The 13051-nt window shown below is 40.0% G+C and overlaps 1 long non-coding RNA gene across 1 annotated transcript in view; it reads right to left on the reverse strand.

The window, feature by feature from the left end:
* LOC110255510 overlaps positions 1 to 11132 on the reverse strand; it is a 41536-nt gene extending 30404 nt beyond the window's left edge. Inside the window, exon 1 of the long non-coding RNA XR_002335922.1 lies at positions 10868 to 11132. This is a non-coding gene — a long non-coding RNA (uncharacterized LOC110255510). The remainder of the gene's footprint in view (positions 1 to 10867) is intronic.

The raw sequence follows: 13051 nt of genomic DNA on the forward strand, positions 1-13051 counted from the left end.
GCCTCAGAATGATACATTATTTATACTCACATTCAGGGCTAAAGTTAATAACATTGCCCCGACCCACTGCAAAGGGTTTGAGGATGTTATTTATAAAATGGCACACACATATTTACATAAAATATATACATATTTGCCATTCTTATAGCTTTATGGGCATTTTAGCAAAAAAATTTGGAGATGCTGTACCTGGCACTAACAGCTGAAGGCCACTTACCTATTTAACTCCTGAAGAGTCAAATCCCAACCCTCATTAAAGGACACTTTGGAATATTTCTGGGAGTAATGGTGAACTGGCCTTCTCAGAGGATTTAGGAAAGATTTGGGTCTGGAGAGAAGTTTTGAGCTGCCCTTTATTATGAAAATTGTGAACTGTTAAGTAGTATATTTAACAAGCAGAACTACAAGTATAATTATAAAAGCAAAAATTTTGTTGACCTGCTCAGTGAGACTAACACTGACCTTGTTCCTGGATTAAAAAAATGAGATGGATTGATTATTCTGGATAGTTTAAATTACTATTTAAAATACCCAGTCCTACATAACAGGGAAATCTTCCAGTTTTATTCCATTTTAGAACTACTCTCCTGCTCTCAGATAAGACATGAGGCAGGTGAGAAGCCTGTGTGGAAGGAAGCACAGCTAGCATCTTCTTCCTTTTTCTACTCTTTCTCCCCCAGCTAGCTAACTGAAGTTTCAGCACCATCAAGGTTGAAATGAGGGAAAGAAAATGTGGAGGGAGCAAGAAACTTGTTACTTGACTGGTACTGTTGGTAGTTTTGGACTCTCTGGGTCTGGAAGGCATTTAAAGATTTCTCTCTCCTCATGGAAACTCTTGAGGCGGGCATTGGAGGAATCCCTTACTGGGGTTTTCTCACTTGTGTTCTCTTGATTTGGATGATACACTAGTCTCTGGCTTATCTCTTATTCCTTTCCCAGCTCTTAGGAGTCCAGCAATACTTCTAGTTTCTTTATGCTGAATTCTGATGCTCCTTTAGACCACTCTTCTAGAGAGCACCTAGTCCTGTCAAACAGCTCTCATGTGTGGCCCATGTTTTGCCTCCAGAAAACTTGTATCCTTGGCAACAAAATATAGGTGTACTGCCCAATACAACATGGTAATAAAATCTTTTCTAACGCTATCAGAGTAGTTAGCAAGCTAGTCTTTCAACAAATTTTTTAGGTGGGATTCAGACACCAGTATACTGTGCTCCTTCTTTCCCCAAATTCAGGGGACACATACTCCTGGGAAAGTGATATTATTCCTAGGTCCGGAGTAAGTCTTGGTTGGTTTAAGTCAATCATGGCAAATCCATTCTTCTCACCTGTGATTGGTTTAGGCATGGACATGTGGTAAAGTTGTGGGCAGTGGCAAATGAAGTGAAATCTGCTGAGACATGACCTTCTGGGAAGTTTCTTTTTTGTTAAAAGTGAGTTATAGTGAGAGATAGATCTTTTCCCCCCTCTGTACAATTTTTTGTTTAGATGATATATGTAAATTTCTCACACAAGAGCCCCCATGAGGAAAAGCTGATCTGGTAAAGATGGAAGAGTAGTAAAAGAAGTTGCTTGTGGCATCACTCTAAGTCACAGAACCAACAAGTCCTGGATCCAGCCCACATTTTGGCTCTTTGATAAATAAAATAATGAATGCTTCTTATGTTTAAGCCATTTTTTTGTGTTAATAATTGCTAAAAGCCTCTGATGTGATAGAAGCACTTAATATGTGCCAAGATCCTGCTAAAGCACTGTACAGTATGACTTTAAAAATCTGGAGATTGACCAAGATAGCAGTGTAGAATGACCCTGAATTCAGGTCCCCTCACAAGCACATGAAAATCACAACTATCTGCAGAATAACTGTTGATGAAAAAGATTGGAACCTACCAGAAAAAAATCAGCAACTAAAGGCATAAATAAGGAACCACAATTAGATGGGTAGAAGGGGAAAACTTGGGATATAATCAAATCCTATACCCCCTGAGTGGGCAACCCGCAAGCTAGAAAATAATTATATTGCAGAAATTCTCCCAGGCTGGGAGTCCAATACTGGGAAGATGAGCACCAGAACATTTAGCTTTGAAGGCAGTGGAGCTTAATTGCAGGAGCTCCATAGGAGTGGAGGAAATAGAGACTCCACTATTAAAAGCGGCACACAAATCTTACACACATAGACAGGAATCAGTGCAAAAGTAGTAACTTAATAGGAGGCTGTTCTAGATCTACATGCTGGTCCTAGAAGTCTCCTGAAGAGGCAGGGGCAGCAGCGGCTCAACCTGGGACATTGGTGTCAGGCATATGGGGGAACATTCAGCTGCATGAACACTTGTAGCAGCTTACATTTTGGGTCATTAGTGCCAAGACCTGGCCCCACCTAACAGCCTATAGGCTGAAACACTTCAGGCCAAACAACTACTTAGGCAGGGACACAGCCTCATCCATCAGCAGATAGGCTACATAAAGAATAAAGAGCCCTCAGCTACCTCTGGAGACACCCTACACACAGACCAGCCCACCAGAGGGCTAAGACCCAGCTCTACCTACCAGTGGACAGGCAGTGACCCCTCTCACCAGGAAGACTGCACAAGCCTCTGGACCAGCCTCACTCACTACAGTGCAAAATCCAGAAGCACGAAAACTACAGTCTTTCCAGACCCTACCCTGAGACCAGCTCAGCCCTGGCCCTGACCACTAGCAGGCCAATGCAAACTTAAGAACACCCCTAAGTGTCAACTATGTCAGGAATCTGTCCCCACAACACTAATGATCTGAAATGCTCCCTGGTATCCCTGAGACCTGCAGCCAAACTCCAGAAAACAGTTCTGTCTGTTTTCCAGCACTAACCTCAGGCTTCACCTTCCAGTAAGTAGGCAACAGTCCCAGAGTCTTCAGGACCCTAACTCCACCCACTAATTAGCAAGCCCCAGCCCAGGGCCCCATAAGATTCCAACAGCCAACCACCTCGTGACCTGACCCTGCTAAGCAGCAGCAGCAGCACAAGGCAGAGCCTGGCAACCAACCAGATGAGGGGCCAACCAAGCCTTCCAGACTGCCCCTATAGTGAATCCTCCACAACAGAAGGACCCATGCAGCAATTTTAGAGGAATCCCTTAGGGCATAGAGTTTGGATGACAAGGGAGGAAGGTACTCCTGGGATGCACAGTATTCCTCCTACAAAGGGCCATTTCTCCAAGTTAGAGAAACCTAACAAACCTATCACAAACATAAAAATAAAAGTAGCAACTTAGACTAAATAAGCCTGGGGAAGAATATGTTCCAAATGAAGGAATAAAACTCCAGAAGAAGAACTAAATGAAGTAGATATAGGTAATAAACCCAAGAAAGAGTTCAAAGTAATGATTGTAAAGATGATCAAAGAAATCTGGAGGAGAATGGATGCACAGAGCAACTAGTCAAAAGTTTTTAACAAAGGGTTAGAAAATATAAAGATAAAGAATACAATAACTTAAATGAAAAATACACTAGAAGGAATCAACAGTAAACTAAATGATTCAGACAACAGATCAATGAGCTGGAATACAATAGTAGAAATCACTGCTGCCAAACAGAAAAAAGAAAAAAAAATGAAGATGATTTAAGAGATATCTAAAACATCATCAAGTGCATTAATATTTACATTATAGAGATCCCAGAAGAGGAAAAGAGACAAAGGGCCTGAGAACAAACTTGAAGAGATAATAGTTGAAAAACCTTCCAAACCTGGAAAAGGAAACATTCACCCAAGTCCTGGAAGGGCAGAGTGTTCCTCAAAGGATTAACCCAAAGAGGAACACGCCAAGACACATTATTATCAAAATGACAAAAATTAAAGATAGAGAATACTAAAAGCAGCAAAATGCAAGCAACGAGTAACATATAAGGGAACTCCCATAAGGCTATCAGCTCATTTTTTTTCAGCAGAAACTCTGCAGGCCAGAAGCAAGTAGCACAATGTATTTAAAGTGATGGAAGAGAAAAACAACTAAGAATACTCTAGCCAGTAAGGCTCTCATTCAGATTTGATGGAGAAATCAAAAGCTTTACAGAAAAGAAAAAGCTAAAAGAATTCAGCACGACTGAACAGCTTTTCAAGAAAAGTTATCAGAACTTCTCTAGGTGAAAAAGAAACAGCCACGATGAGAAACAAGAAACTCATGGGAGGAAAAGCTCAACAGTAAAGGTGAACATACAATAAAGGTAAGAAGTCACCCACACACAAAGCTAGTAGGGAAGTTAAAAGAAAAAAGTAATAAAATCATCTGTATCTGCAATAAGCTGTTAATGGATACACAAAACACTTAGATGTAAAACATGGTATCAAAAACAGTAATTGTGAGGGGAGGAGAGTACAAATTCATTTGAAATTAGAGATCAGCAACTTAACAATCACATATTGATATAACTACTATACAAAAATCTCACAGTAACCACAACAAAGTCTGTAATATACACACAAAAAAGAAAATAGAATCTAAATATAACACTAAAGATAGTCATCAAATCACAGAAAACAAAAGAAAGGGGGAAAAAGACCCACAAAAATCCAAGAACAAAATGGCAGTGAGAACATACCTATCAGTAATTAGCTCAAATGTAAAAGGAATAAATGTTTCAACCAAATACACAGATTGGTTGAATGGATACAGAAACAAGAAACTCAGGTCAGATCTAGAGACACATACAGACTGAAGGTGAGGGGATGGAGAAAGATATTCCATGAAATGGAAATAAAAAGAAAGTCAGAGTAGCAATATTTCTTTATTTTTCCTTTTCTTTTTAGGGCCACTCATGTGGCTTATGGAAGTTGCCAGGCTAGGGGTTGAATCAGAGTTGCAGCTATTAATCTACACCACAGACGCAGCAACACCAGATCCAAGCTGCATCTGCAACCTACACCACAGCTTGTGGCAACACCAGATCCTTAACCTACTGAGCAAGGGCAGGGATAGAATCCACATCCTCATGGATACTGGTTGGGCTCTTAATCCTCTGAGCCACAACAGGAACTCCAAGAGTAGCAATACTTCTATCAGACAAAAACCCAAAAACAATAAAAGCCAAGAAAATCCCACTTTAAAATAAAGACTTAGAAGAGACAAAAAAGGACACTACATATTGATCAAGGGATCAATCCAGTAAGACATAACAATCCTAAATATATATGCACATAGGAGCATCTCAATATACAAGGCAAATAATAAAGATAAAAAAGTAGAAATCAACAGTAACACAATAATAATAGAGGACTTTAGCATCCCACTTACATCACTGGACAAATCATCCAGACCTCCCCTTCCCATCCAAAAAAAAAAAAAAAATTCCAATAAGGAAACACAGGCCTTAAATAATGCATTAGACTGAATGGGCTTAATTGGTATTTATACAGCATTCCATCTAAAAACAGTAGAATATGCATTCTTTTCAAGTGCACATGGAACATTCTCTAGGATAGATCACAGCGAGGCCACAAAACAAGCCCTAGTAAATTGAAGAAAACTGAAATATCAAGTATTTTTTTCCAACCACAATGTTAGGAGACTAGAAATGCCCTATAAGAGAAAAAGCTACCAAAACCACAAATATGTGGAGGCTAAACAACATGCTACTAAACAAATGGATCACTGAAAAAATATAAGAGGAAATAAAAAATACCTAGAGACAAATGAAAATAAAAACACCGTGATACAAAACCTATGGGACACAGAAATAGCAGTTATAAGAGGGAAGTGTTTGGCAATATAAGATACAAGAAAAATAATTTCCTGATGAAATAATAAAGATTAAAGCAGAAATCAATGAAATTGAAAATTTAAAAAATCTTTTTAGGGCCACACCTGTGGCATGTAGATGTTCCCAGGCTAGGTGTCAAATCAGAGCTGTAGTCATGGGCCTATGCCACAGCCATGGCAACTTGGATCCATCTCTTTTTTGTATCTGTTCTCTTTTGTGACAGAAACAAAAGCAAAAATAAACAAATGTGACCTAATTAAACTTATGAGATTTTGCATAGCAAGGGAAACCATAAACAAAACAAAAGAGAAAAAAACAAAATGAAAATTCACAGAATGGGAGAAAATATCTGCAACTAATGCAATCAAAGAGGGATTAATTTTCAATATACACAAAGAGCTCATACAGCTTAATATAAAAAAAAAAAAAACAACCCAGTCAAAAAACGGGCAGAAGACCTAAATAGACATTTATCCAAAGAAAACATACAGATAGCATATGCGCACAAATACTCAGTATCAACAATTATCAGAGAAATCCAAATCAAAAGAATAATGAAGTACCACCTCATGCAGGTCAGAATTGCCATCATCAGAAAAAAAAAAAAAATCTACCAATATTAAGTTTTAGAGAGGGTGTGGAGAAAAGGGAACCCTCCTACACTATTGGTGCGTATGGAAGCTGGTGCAGCCACTATGGAGAACAGTAAGGAAGTTTCTTAAAAAACTAAAAATAGTTACCATATGATCCAAACATCCCACTTCTGGAAAAAAAACACAATGCTAATTTGAAAAAACACATGCACTACAATGTACATTGCAACAGCATGTACAATGGCCAAGACGTGGAAGCAATCTAAATGTCTATTGACGGATGGATAAAGAAGATGTGATGCATACACATACACACACACAGGAATATTACTCGGTCATAAAAAAGAATGAAGTAATTCCATTTGCAGCAACATGGATGGACCTAGAGATTATCATACTAATAAATTGAGTGATATCACAAATATAAGTGATATCACTTATAAGTGGGCTATAAAAATGATAAAAATAAACTGATTTGTAAGACAGAAATGGACTGACATAGAAAACAAACTTACAGTGGTTACCAAAAGGAAAAAGAGGGGGAGGGATAAATTGATAATTTTGGATTAACAAGATACATACTACCATATATAAAATAAACAACAAGGACCTACTTATAGCACACTTAACTATATTCACTATCTTTTAATAACCTATAATAGGAAAGAATCTGAAAAAGAATATGTATAACAATCACTTTGCTGTACACATGAAACTAACACAACATTGTAAATCAACTATATGTCAATTTAAAAAAGAAAAAAAATATATGAGTCCTTCTTTCAAAGAGGTATTTTATTTAATGAGGTGGGTATTTTATAAACATTATCTATTAGGGAGGTACTGCTATAGTCCTTAATCTTAAGAGGAAAGAAAGACTGTATAGTCCAATTCTAAGAACCAGGCAGCATTTAGGAGAAATGAGTAGTACTTCTATTGTAAACGAGCAGAACCCTATAAGGCCTTCCTAAAATAAACACTCTCCCTTGTCCCCCACCTGATTTTAGTCTGTAGAAAAGCTTTAACCAAAAAATAAACTAATCAGAAGTGAAACAATGCGTAAAAAGTCAAGCAAGACAAACTAATAATACTTGAGCCTCTCAACAAAATTGAGGGCTCTTAGTTCTTCCTCAAGGACTACAGACTTTTAGTTCTTCCTCAAGCACTGGAGACTTTTAGTTCTTCCTCCAGCACTGGAGACTTTTAGTTCTTCCTCAAGCACTGGAGACTTTTAGTTCTTCCTCAAGCACTGGAGACTTTTAGTTCTTCCTCAAGCACTGGAGACTTTTAGTTCTTCCTCAAGCACTGGAGACTTTTAGTTCTTCCTCAAGCACTGGAGACTTTTAGTTCTTCCTCAAGCACTGGAGACTTTGTTCTTCCTCAAGGACTATGGATAATATTCTGATCCATGTCCTTTGAGCTGTTTTGCAGATACTGAAACCCCCATCAGGTGGAGAAGTTAACATTATGCTGCCCACAAGCACAGAGACCCCAGATGATTGGAAGCAGAAGGTTGATGATGCTGACTCCTGATCACCTCACCACCGACCAACTGGAAAATGTCCACAGCCAATCATGCCCTGCTCCTTGAACACTGTAAGACTCCTCCCTACTCTCTCCAGGGTGGAACACACATTTCTGAGGGCACTAGTCTGCTGTGGCCTCCTTTCCCTGGCAAAGCAATACAACCATTCTTTTCTGCTTCACCCAAAACCCTGTCTCCGAGTTTCTTTTTGGCACCTGTGAACAGAGGCTGCTCTTTACCAGAGCAACACTATCACTGGTAAAGAAAAGTCTGCTCTCCCCAAAAGCAGACAATCAGAATTCTTATTTATTGGGGTTTATGGAACTTTAAAAGAGGAAGTACAAAAATGACTCAAAATCCCCACATGAAAAAGAATATTGATTTGAGGGAACTAATGTAGATCACTTCAAAGAGGCTCTGCTTAAAAATAACAATTATGAGCACAGCAGAGAACGGAAATTGTGGCTCTCCTTCCCCCCACCAAGAACCTCTGATCTCCCCCTACAGCCTCAGCGCACCCTTCACATGTAACACACAAGCCCCACTAGGGCTCTGTCAACTTGGATGCATCTGTGCATTTCTGTGAATCCCAGAGCAACCAAGTTTATCAAGTTGCTCAGAAATACCTTAATTATTTACCTCAGGGCCATATTGCCTATCCCAGGATAGCTCTAGCCATGTTTGCCTAATTAGTTATATCAAATAAATAACCCTGGGGCATTTTAGAGTGTTTACTTATTTTTCACTCTGCTATAGATCTGTTTAGAGCCATCTCTGCTGGCTATTTTCTTGCAAAAATAGATAAGCCTCTTTGTTATCTGGAGTGAGAAACTGAGCCTGGTACTGATGAGATCACCCTTAGTTAATTCTATGGTGACCCTATATGTTTATTTACAGACCATTTTTTACAAAGAAATGATCAACTCATCTATTTTTGGAAAGTGGCTGTGGGTTTGTATTTCCCTTCTGCAATATTCACAAAAGAGGAGTCATGTACCTATAAGCTAATCTATTAAATAAAATTAAAGAAGTGATTCTCCCTCAAGATTTTCACCAAGGAACATTAATTGCTAATATATTTTATATGTACTAGAAGAGGAATCACAGGTGCACAAACTTCTGCTAGTAATTAGGTGAACTAATTTCCCCCAAACATGCTGATCTATAGGTCTAGGGCTCTTTCTGTGGGATCACATAACTTAACTGATTTATTGACCTTATTTCAAAAATGACCCAACACAGGATCTTTTTTAGTTTGACCCATTTCAATCTTCTTCCTGAGCAGCACAACCTCCAGTGCTTTAAAATATTCATAGTTCAAGGATATATTCTTCTAAAGTAAAGCAGTCCTTTGGGAGGGCCCAGCAGACCCAGTCCAGGTGCTACGGGGCTGTGTCAAGTCTTGTCTTTTTTTCTTTCATGGTGTTGAGATAGGAGATATGTGGGCTTCAGTATAAACATTTGCAACTAACTGGTAGTTGTCTTTTGTGAACTTTTTAAACAATGGTAATGACAGGATCAAAAGAGGGGCTAAGCCCTGCTTGGGCAAAAGACCAAGAGGTCACATAGTTCCCATCCTCAGGGTCGGGGAGACCCCAAATACACATGCACGGAGACACTGCTCTGGGCCAAAAAGGGAGGGGGTCTAGATAAGCTTCCCACCATGCCTTCCTTTGGAATCCATCTTGGCCAAAGGACGAGCTTGCAGACTGGGGAGGGACCTGGGTCTGGTCGGTGTAAAAAATAAAACAATATAATTGGCCAAGGGAAAACAAAGACCTGCCCTATACAAGTGGTTTAAATCACCACTGGTATGCTCCTCATTCAGGGTGATGTCTACACCTCTGCTCCTGTGGGTGCTTTGCTTCTGCCTTAGATAATTCTCTCCCTCATGTTGTACTATGTTTCTAACAATAAATTTTATACCTATTTTAACAATCTTTGCCCCTTGAAACATCCTTGCTTTCAATAGGGGGCAAGAATCAGGGCAATACTTTTAGCCTCTTGCTAGTCTGGCAGCTAAGATTTCTGGTCTTCACTCAGGCAGCCCTGGTTCAATTTCTGAGCAGAGAATTAAGATCTTGCCCCAAGCCATCATTCACTGCTGTTTCTCTGAGATCAGTGTGGCCTGAAAAGAAGGTTAGGCCTACCTGACCTCTTGCTGTCGTCTGGGCCTGCTGCCATCTCTCCCATGGGCACAGCTTGGACAAGTCCACGTGGGCATCCACACACATGTACGCTTACACATTTGCTCATGCACATGTGCCTTCCAGGAAATAAGACTCCTAGCTTGCAGACAGAGGCTGTCTAAATACACATTTAGAAAAGTATGTCCTAGCCTTCTTCATCTCTCCATATATCCCCCTAATGTTTGATCATAAGAGTTTAGTGACTACAGCTTGCTTAGACATCCATGTCTCCTCTCTGTCACTACAGCTATGAGGTTTCTGGGAATGAAGTCTTGGAATAATGCCGACAGATATGGGTAGTTCCACTACGTCTTAACCAACGTGTTCCCTATTAAGATCTCTGAAACACCTTTATTTGGGTTACTTTGAAACTATGAAGCTTCCCCAAGAACAAAGGCAGAAACTTTGAGCAGGGCTGTTTTAACACAACCCCTAATCTTAGGAACATCAAAGGTTAGTGAACAGGGGTAGACAAAGAAATGGAAAGAAACAGCTGTTAATATAATACCATGTTTAAGTACTCTAGTAGTGGTGGGATGGAAAGCTATAGGAACATGGAGGGTGTACTACTGCCTGAGCAGAGCAAATTTCAGAGAAAAACTATTGTTTTTTGAACTGTATCTTGAAGAACAAGTAGGAGTTTACCAAGCAATGGAAGAATGGTCAGGGAAGGGTAGGAGTTAGGACTGGACATCAGGAAGGCATTTCATCTACAAAGAGGCCTAAAAAGCCCAGAGCCATAAATTGCAATGTGTATTCTTAACCGCAGTTAGTCACTAACCAGATGGATTTCAATTTCCCTCCCAGGGCAAAGATCACCAGGCTCTTACCTCTCTTCTTGACTTTCTCTCATCTTATGAAGATGCCATTACAGAAACACCATCATGACCTTCTCTGCTTATGCAGATTAATTAGCAGGTGTGGGGCCTCCAGACACTGTCTCTCCCCTGTTGTTTTTCCTGAACCAAACTCGGTCCGATTGCTCACACCAGTAAAGCCAATCTAATAACGTGGGGCTTATGGTGAAAGAAGGTGCAGTTAGTTGCACAACACCACACAAGGAGCTCAGGACAGGTAGTGCTCAAGCAGCCTGAACTTCCTGATGGGTTTCAACAAGGTATTTTAAAAGGCCAGGTGAGGGCGGGGCATCTCAGGGCATGTAATCAGCTCATTCAAAGTTCTCGGATTGGCTGATGGTGAGGTATCAGGGCGGTGTCACAGAGGTTAACGTTATCAATTCTTAGGCACCAGCAGGTTTGGGGACTATGTGCTCGTGGTCATCAAGTAGTTAATTTCTTCCATTTGGTGGTGGTTTTAGCATCATTAAAACAACTCAGGCCATGTGCATCAGATACTATTATCTAGGTAGTTGAGAGAGGAGTTAAGCCGAGGATGTGGAGCAAGGGTCTGTCCTGGGAAGGCTATTATGACCATCGGCTTATGTTTGAAATGATGACCAGCTGGGACTAAGAAAGTAGCCTTTGCTGTGAGTGTGGATACTTATGGGTTCTTATCGGTTCTATTCTGGGCTAATGAACTGAATTATATATCTATACTCTCTGGGCACCCTAGACATTTTTAATCCCTTTCAGGCAAGGGGCGGATAAAAGTGAGTCACTTCCTCATTTTCTTCAATGCCTTTCTCCATAGAGGGCATAGAAAAAAAAATCCAAAATAAAATAAGATAAAAACTTAATTTTTAAATAGTAATTGGCATGAACGAAACTAAAGACATAATGACTGGGAATATTGAGTTCAGAAGCCTAAGTCAAGGACAGGATCAACTGTGACAGGTATTTATTTCAGGAACATCTCCCTCTTCCATAATTACTCTTCCTCACAGAAAAAGTATTTCACATCAAAGAGGTGACCCACATGGAGAAAACAGTTTTCCTTGAGTAACTCAAGACTGAGGACACATGTGGGATCCATTTCTCATTATTCAAAAGTTTTATCAGATTGTGGTGCCAGGGGAGTGCCTTAGAGTGGGAGGGGCTTGTGGTGTAGAATTGGAACCACACTGCCCGAGGGTCTGATAGACCTTCCAGGGCCTCTGGCCTTTGAGAAGCACTGGTCGGAATTGGACATTCTTAATCTGGACTTGGAGAAGTTGCCAGAGGAACCCGAAATTCTATGCAAAATTCGGAGTTTATTTTTATTTATCTTTGAATTTATCAATTCCTCAAAGGGCTCTGTTACTCTGGAGCAGGTTTAAAACCTTGAGTTTGATACAATGTGTTTTAAGTCCTTCCTTCCCAACCTTTTTCGGAGGGAGAGAAATTTGGTGGTGGGAAAAAAAACTGATGTTACTTCACATCCTCCTAAAGAGAGATTGGAAGGACCCTGGAAAAATCACTTCAGAATGCTTTTCACTTGGCTGTTTTCAAAATCTGTCAGTAAATCACAAATTATCCTAATGAAGAAGAAACAGGGAGATAACATCTACAGAGGTTCGTATTTCTACACATGCTTGGTTAGAAACTGAACCTGTACAGAAACTGGTTTTATGCATGAACACAAAAGACTGGCCCAAACAAGTATGATTATGAAAAGAGAGAAAAAAAGAAAACCACGGGGCAGAGCTTGCAAAAATGCAACATCAAACTGCAATGACCTCTTTTTCTTTTTCTTTTTTTTTTAAAGGATGATAACCAAGACGACACCAGCAACAAGTGATGAGGTTCACTGATGATGGAGAGCAGGCAGGAAAACTTTGTCACTGCCCAGGGAGGTAAGAAAAGACATCCCTACACAGGGGAAAATATGGCTCTGAAATTGGTTCAATGGGCCAAATACTGGCTTACTGTTTTTTTTTTTGTCTTTTTGCTTTTTGGTTTTTTTTTTTTTTTTAGGACCCTACCATGGCATACAGAAGTTCCTGGGCTGAGGGTCTAATTGGAGGCTACAGCTGCTGGCCTACAGCTGAAGCCACAGCAACTCAGGAACCAAGCCACATTTGCGATATACACCACAGCTCATGAGCAGGGCCAGGGATCGAACCTGCATCCTCATTT

The sequence above is a fragment of the Sus scrofa genome, chromosome 9, assembly GCF_000003025.6.
Source record: "Sus scrofa isolate TJ Tabasco breed Duroc chromosome 9, Sscrofa11.1, whole genome shotgun sequence".
In the NCBI taxonomy this organism is placed as follows: domain Eukaryota; kingdom Metazoa; phylum Chordata; class Mammalia; order Artiodactyla; family Suidae; genus Sus; species Sus scrofa.